This window comes from Mus musculus, chromosome 6 (genome assembly GCF_000001635.26).
Source record: "Mus musculus strain C57BL/6J chromosome 6, GRCm38.p6 C57BL/6J".
Taxonomy (NCBI): domain Eukaryota; kingdom Metazoa; phylum Chordata; class Mammalia; order Rodentia; family Muridae; genus Mus; species Mus musculus.
In genome coordinates this window covers 53,081,278-53,089,808 of record NC_000072.6, presented here as the reverse complement: position 1 = coordinate 53,089,808, position 8,531 = coordinate 53,081,278, and positions in this window count along the sequence as shown.

Here is an 8,531-nt window from a genome sequence, read left to right as displayed (position 1 = left end):
ATCCTGCAACCTATTTATTAATTCTAATAGCTGTGGTTACATACATATTCCTTAAATGTTTCTATATTTAAGACCATGTCATCTATAAATGACTATTGGCTTTTGAATATTGAATTTGACATTTGTGGTGGTTTAAATATGCTTTGCCTAGGGAATATCACTAATAGGAGATGTGACCTTGTTGGAGTAGGTGTGACCTTGTTGGACAAAGTGTGTCACTTTAGGCATGAGCTTTGAAACCCTTTTTCTAGCTTCCTGGAAGCCAGTCTTCTCCTGATTGGTTTTGGATCCAGTGTAGAACTCTTGGATACCTCTCCAGCACCGTGTCTGCTTGGATGCTGCCATGCTTCCTGCAGTGATGATACTGGACTGAACCTCTGAATTTGTAAGCCAGCCCCAATGTAAAGTTGTCTTCTCTAAGAGTTGCCCTGATCATGGAGTCTCTACACAGCAATCGAAACCCTAAGACAGCATTCAAAAGTCTTGCTTGCCATGGAAAGGGTAGGAGAAGTCTTGTCTATCAGCAGCAGGGAGAAAGATTTTTCCATCAGAGAATTTGCTGGAATGGATGATTAATCTTGGCTCATGCACACATTTTGCCCTAAGGCACTTAACAGTTTCTGAAGGTTTTTTTTCTTAAGCTATCACAATCTGAAGGGCAAGGGCAGAGCAATGCTAGTATCTGTTCCCAGAAGACAGGGATGCTGCAAAATATCCTACAATGCATAAGACTCACCCTTCAAGTAGCTATCTTGCCAAAAAGATTAATAACACTGCTTAAGAACACTATAAATAAGTGCCCTGTTCCCTCCCTGGTCCCAGACCCTTTTCTGTAAGATTATGAAGTATGGGGTAAACATTGAAGAGTAACTTCTCAGCCTGTGGGGTTATCTGATGAACACAGCATCCCCAGAGCAGAGTCAAAAACTTTTGGAACACCCCGATCAAGAATGTCTTGCCCTGAATCTCACGGATGCCATCAGCTTGGCACAGGACATGTGACCTTCATGAAGCTGTCCTGATTATTAACAGAAGGCTGGAGAACGCACCAGGAACAGACTAGTAATAAAGATGCAGTAATTCCTCTGACCCTGAGGGTACACTCATCCCTGCTTCTATTTGCAATTTGGACACCTGAATGCTTCTTAGATGCTAAGGGCAGCTAGCTAACAGTTGGGGTCACAGAGGTCCTTGTACTCACAGAGAAGCACTAAGAGAACCAAGAATGTTTGCCACGAAGGAGTGTCTCTTCAATGGAAGAGATAAAATCAAATACTTGCATTCTATCCAGAAAGCAGAGAGTGGGTTTTGTTAATAACCTGGTAACTTTTTTGTGATCTATGGAGGGAGAACTCATGCACCCTTTATCCCAGAGGCAGGTCTAGCCCAAATTCCCCCCGGAATGATTATCCCAGAGTCTTCCCTCCCACCCATCCTTAGGGGAGATGTCACATGTACTTTATGGCCTGCTGACTTCAGTGCTATAGGCCAAAGACCACATTAGAGTCTAGGCCTTTCAGCTGTAGTACCCACACCCATGGTCACATGTACTTTGTAAAGAAGTTTGTATGTGGTCACACCTAAAGCTTTATTGTGTACCTGAAATTGGACTGATTGGACTGATTGTTGCCTGGAAACTTTTCCCCAAATTGTACTGTGTTTTAAATACGCTGACAATGAGCTGCCTGACATCAGACTCCCGAGTCTGAAAGGGGTTGATGAAGTCAATCTGCACCTGGTTTTCATTCTCATCTCTGCCAGGTTTGCTGCCCTGACTGACACCTGCAGGGACCCCCACAGCTACATCTGCAAACACATCCTGTTACAAACAAAGTAAGGATGATAACTACTCATTTTGCAGAGATGTGGCTTGACCTACTGGTATGAGCTCATTAAGAAAAAAATTATATCACAAGACACCTTGGCGGGGGCTCACACAGATGAGGGGCTTGCCTTGGGATAAAAATGTCATTAGCTGTGGGGTAGATCTGCCTCAAAGAAGGCCTGGTCCAGAGTACACTGAGACACCTGCTTTCTGAACATGTAGCTAATTTACAATAAGGAAAATACAAGCAGCAGAGTGGGGCTTTTCTTTTTCCCTTAATTTTCCCCCTTTGTTAAAAACACTTAAAAGGTCTGTGTTTTTTTGCTTTCAAATGGAAGTTGACAGTTGTGAAGCAATAAACAGCCCTGGTTGTCTGAAAGCAGACGCTAAGTGTTTATTCAGTCCGAATGGTTTTTATAACCATTGCAGATGTAGCCAGCTGCCCTTAGCATCTAAGACACAAGTTTTGTAGATTCAAGTGAGTCGGATGACCCAAGCTGCACATGGAAGCAGGGATGAGGATGCTCTCCAGGTCAGAAGCATTGTTGCACCTTTACCTGTAGTCTGTTGTGTGTTTCCAGGCTTCTGTTAATGATCAGGTGAAGCCAGCCTGGTTGGTCCTACACCATTTCAAAGACGGAGAAGAGTCAGGGTCTCAAAGGAACAGGGATATTGGGGATTTCAAAGGCAGAGGGGACTGGACTGACAGGAAGTGTGCCCCGGCAGAAACTGGGATTTCCAGGCTGGGTGTGCAGGAGAGGTTCTTTCAGTTGCTGAGAAGAGAATGTCAGGCTCAGTGCCCTGGATGTAACTTGTCTTGCTTGCTTAGTAATGAGCACATGGAATGTAAGCAAATTCACCAGTGACCACACCATACAGGGGAAATGCAGAATTTGCAGAGTCAATACCCTAGGAAATGCAGGCCCCCTGCTTGCAAATTCCTTAGTGCTCCTGTTTCGTGAGGAATCCAGACAGGACAGCCAGTCCTACATCAAATCTGCCTTGCTATTTGGCAAGTGGATTCCTGTAAACCACGGAAATCCTCCATGGTGAATTCAGAACCGGTTGGAGCCTTAGATTAGATTCTATATGCATGGATGAAGTCATTCCTGTTTAGGAAATAAAGTGAGCAACAACACTGCATGCCTGGTCCAATCCTCACACTTACAGATGTGAGTATGTTTAGTGAGATTCTTGATTGACAGAGAAAACAACCAAGGCCCAGAGGAGTTAAGTAGCATGCCCAAGGTCACACAGCTAGAAAAAAACGTAGACTTGAGCCTTCTGCAGTGTGGCTCCAGATCTGTACTGTAATCTTTTGCTTCTAGTGTCCCAAGAACATTGAAGATGCTTTCTCGTTGTGCTGTTTACACTAAAAATGTCACTGAACATTTTGGTAATTCAGTCATTTTAGACTGTGAACTCCTGTCTACTGCCTGTGAACTCCTTTCCAGCTCTGGAATCACTTTTCCTTGTCATTTTCTTGATTGCAGTTCACTGATAATCCTGAGTTAAGTCGGGTGAACATCCTGGATTAGTTATGTCTGTTGCTATGACAAATACCTGTCAAGAGCAACTTAAGGGAGGCTGGGTTTATTGTGATCCACAGTTAGAGGGGATACAATTCAACATGGCGGGGAAGGCATGGTGGCAGGAGAGCTGGGTGGCTGGTCACACTGTAACCACAGCTAAGAAGCAAAGAGAAGCACAGGCTGCCCCCCCCCCATGTGTGTGTGTGTGTGTGTGTGTATGCGTGCGTGCGTGCGTGCTCACGCGCCTTGGCTTGGTACCTCCCAGGGTAGATCTTCCTTTCTCAGAAAAACCTCTAGAAATACAGACATCTCCAGAAGTCTCTCTTAGGAGTCTCTGAGTCTCATCAAGTCAACTGTGAAGTTCAACCATTACAACTTCTGCTTCATCCCATTGATGTGAACTACCTAAGGAAAGAAAATTTTAAAATAAAAGGTTTTTATCACCTTCTGTTTCTAATGCTGCAGTGGGCTAGGTAAGCATTTAATAAATGTTTGTTAAAGCAAAAAGCCAGCTAAACCGATTCTAGACTTCTGACCTCTAGAACTATAAGATAATAAATATATTGTTTTAAGCAAAAACAAACAAACAAACCCTTTGTGTTAATTTGTAACCGAAGCAATAGGAAAGCAATGTGGTTATTTCATATATATAATGGAATACTATACAAGCATTTAAAGAAGTAAAGACCATGTCAATATTTTTTAATGTAAATGTCTCTGAGACATATTATTTGGGAAAAATGTGAATGTCCAGACAATGTGGATATCGTGGTACTCTGCTGTTACACATGATATACACAAGGCTCATGCATTAGACAATGCATAGGAAGCAAGACAATGCAGAAGATCCTTAATCAGAAAACCCAATATTCAAAACTCTTTTATAGTTGACATGAAACCACAAGTAGAAAACTCTACACTTGGCATCCCCAGACAACTGAATGTCAAATACAGGTGCAGTAATATTAAAGTTATTTTCAGGCTATGTATATATGGTCTTTATAAAAATAAGCAGATGTTGTATTTCAAGTTGGGTCCCACACCCAGTATACCAAAAAGTGAATCCATTTCAGAGAAGGGCACCTAACCTTGCTTGTGACGACCATCCGTAAGTGACGTCCTGTTAAGGGAGGGGTTAGTGTTACATACAGCAGACCCTTTTCTCAGCAGTACCTCTCTACGCTATGTTACATTTCTAGAGTTTTCACTGGGTGGAAAGTCATTTTCCATAACTGAATTCCAAACTCTTGAGAGACAAGATAAAGAAAGCACACACTCAGGTGGCGCTGTGCTTGCAGGTGCGCTGCTTTGAACATCAGAGAGCAGAGCAATCAGATGCCTGGTGTAAGCAATTAGCTAAGAGGTATGGGAACTGACAGCGGTCTCTGCTGAGTGAGTTCAGACAAAACATCCATAGTATAAGAGAAGATAGTGAAGATAGTGAGCAGTGGCTAAAGTAGCACTGCAGAACCTAACACTAACCCCTAACCCTAATGCTAACCCTAACCCTAACCCTTGCTACTAACCCTAACCATTAACCCTACCCCTAACCACTAACCCTAACCCCTAACACCTAACCCTAACCCCAACCCTAACCACTAATTCTAACCCCTAATCCTAACACCAACCCTAACCCAAACCCTAAGCACAAACCCTAACACCAACCCTAACCCCAACCCTAACCCTAACCTTAACCCTAACCCCTAACCCTAACCACTAACCCTAACTCTAACCACTAAACCTAACCACTAACCCTAAACCTAACCCCTAACCCTAACACTAACCCTTAACCCTAACACTAACCCTAAACCTAACCCTAACCACTAACCCTAACCCTGACTCCTAACCCAAACAACTAACCCTAACCATAACCCTACCCTAACCCCTAACCACTAACCCTACCATAACACCTAACCCCTAACCCTAACCCAAACCCTAACCCCAACCCTAATCACTAACACTAACCACTAACCCTAACCCCTATTCCTAACCCCAACCCAAACCCTAACCTTAACCCTAACCACTAACCCTAACCCCAACCCTAACCACTAAACATAATCCCAACCCTAACCACTAACCACTAACGCTAACCCTAACCCCTAACTCTAACCACTAACCCTAAAGCCAAACCTAACCACTAACCCTAATCCCAACCCTAACCACTAACCCTATTCCTAACCCCAACCCTAACCACTAACCCTAAACCCAACCCTAACCCAAACCCTAACCACTAACACTAACCCCTAACTCTAAACCCTACTCCTAACCCCAACCCTAAACACTAACCCTAACCCCAACCGTAACACCAACCCTAACAACTAGCCCTAACCCCTAACTCTAACCACTAACCCTAACCCCAACCCTAACCACCAACCCTAACCACTAACCTTAACCCCAACCCTAACCACTAACCCTAAACCCAACCCTAACCACTAACCCTAACCCCAACCCTAACCACTAACCCTAACACCAACCCTAACCCTAACCCTAACCCCAACCCTAACCACTAACTCTAACCACTAACCCTAACCCCAACCCTAACCACCAACCCTAACCCCAACCCTAACCCCTAACTATAACCCATAACCCTAGCCCCAACCATAACTCATAACCCATAACTCTATCCCTAACTCCTAATGCTAACCTCTAACCATAACCCCTAGCCCCTAACTCTAACCCCTAATTGTAACCCTATGAAGAGTAGCAAACAGCCAGAGACCATTGTGCCCACCTGAGTGCTTAGGTAGGCTCTATCCTGTATCTATACCACTTGCCAGAGTCTCTGGAGCAGACAGCTTTCCTGGGAGGCTTTTTCCTACCAGGTGATTGACAGACCCATTTGGATGAGCTCATAAGGGCAGACACAATGATAAGCTTCTATTCTTTACAAGAAAGCCTCTGCTAGAACATTTCCTCCCAGGGCCAGAGGAAAACTCAAATTCTATTCTTTTAACAACAACAACAACAAAAATCACACAACAGAGTAGGTTAAAGTGAAGTAAAGAAAACATTTTTAAAATATCTATAAAATAGCTATAGTTTAGTGGGAAAGATAGTTTTTCCTTAATGGGCATCAACAAAGCCCTCCTGCCCCCACCTTCCTTTCATATGAGAAAGCATAGAAACACTGTAAAGAAGGACCAGATTATTCAGGGGTAGGGGAGGTGGTGCTGCCAGGGCTCACATTAACAGTGGCGGGGCTGGAAGGGTTGTTAGAGGGCTATCTTACTGGGATACGTCAGAGGGGCCATGACAGAATTCCTCAGTACCGATTTGTCTTGATGCTTACAGAAAGAACATTTGATCCACTCTAACAACTCACAGAGTTCAATGTCATGTGAATAGCTGGTTTTAGGTTGACTTAAGAAACTATGAGAGGTTAGAGGAGGTTAAGAGTATATACTGCTCTTGCAGGGGACAAGTTCAGTTCCCAGCACCTACACTGGAGAACTCATAACTTCCTGTAATTCTAGCTCCAGAGGAGCCTTCACCCTCTTCTGGCCCTCAAGGGCACACACACACAGACACACACACAGACACACACACACACACACACACACACACACACACACACACACACGTGAATAACTCTCCTCCCCACCCCCATCCCCATCCTCACAATACACAATGCACACCACTAAAATAAAATATAAAGACATAGAGCAAAATGTTTGTAAGCTATGTCACTACTGTAATGATGATGCTGGGGCATTGAGTAGATAATTAGTTGTTAGTGCAGCACAGAAAGCATTCTTTTGAGAAGGGCTCATTTATCAAGTGAGCAGATAGATCTGTCTTTAAGCGTGAGCTGTTCCTGTCTTTTTCCTTACTGCCCTGATCTGGAAAACTCCAAGGGCTTCTGTTGGATGCCCTTGGGAAGCTGGGCTTTACCTGAACGATTCAGGTTGCAGTTGACCTGAACCATTTGGTTATTGTCTTGCTTTCCAAAACCACGTTTTATTGGCAAGCACTTACTTTTTATTCATCAATTTTGTTATGGAAAGGGAGTAGGGGGTGGTGATGGGATGGAGCTGTGGCTACCACAGGGAGCATTTTTTTCTTGCTCTTACACAGGAGCAGTGGCATTTTCACCACGGTGACAGAAAAGGACAGTAAGGAAGTGTCCATGAGCTGGTGACAGGCTGTCTTACACCTGCTGAAAACTGATATTGAAATGCTGGGGTTTTATTAATTTAATAGGTAGGCCTGTGTGGCTCTAGAGTAAAAGGCAGGAGGGATTCTCTTACTTGTTCCAACACACTGCCAAGGTTCTCTCCTTCCTGCTGTGGTGATGGGGCTGAGAGCTTAGATACTGTGACTCCTCCCAAGTCTCACCCTATGGACTTCCTAATGATAGGGTAGAAGGGCTCACCCTGCCACCCAAGCCTGGACTCATAATAGCTAACGTGACTTGGCCCAACCTTTAAAGCCAGGTAACTTGAATAAGTTATACACAACTCTTTGTATTGGCTTCTTCCATTCAAAGGCAGTTACAAAATGTTGACCAAATCCAGTGGAGTATTACACTGAATGAACAACTGCATTCAACTATGAGAACTTGACACCAAAGTGGTCATGATTTAAATAAACAGAAGCTCATCTTTCTCCCTTAGAATGAGAATTCCGGATGAAAGCTGTCTGAGCCTGATACAGCAGCTCATTATTCTAGACTGTGGCCTTTGCCCTAATGTTCCTAAGTTCCAACTACCACACAGTGCTCTTAGGAACATAGAGAAAGATGCACCAAGAGGAAACGGTGCTCAGCAGTTGAGTTAATGTTTTTAAAGATGCTTTCCAGAAAGCTACACTCAACATTTTTTTCTTATGAGTCAATGATCAGAACTGAAACACATCGTGACCATTTCTACAAGGAAGGCTGAGAAAACTTAGGTTTAATTTGGACTCATTATTTCCCTGACAAAATCTGTTTCTAAAGAGCTAGATTTAGAATAGATACTAGTTAGGCAGCTGCCATACATCTGTGAGTAGGCAGAAATGTTGAAGGTGACACGTCAGGAACAATACTGTAGAAGTCTTAGAAGATGCCTGGGAGCCTGGCTACCAGCCCCCGGGAGCTGGCAGACGACAAAGACTGCTGATAACACTGTGATTCTAGCATGTGTGATTTACTTATCCAATAGTGAATGAATGGCACTGACAATGGGAAAATGGAA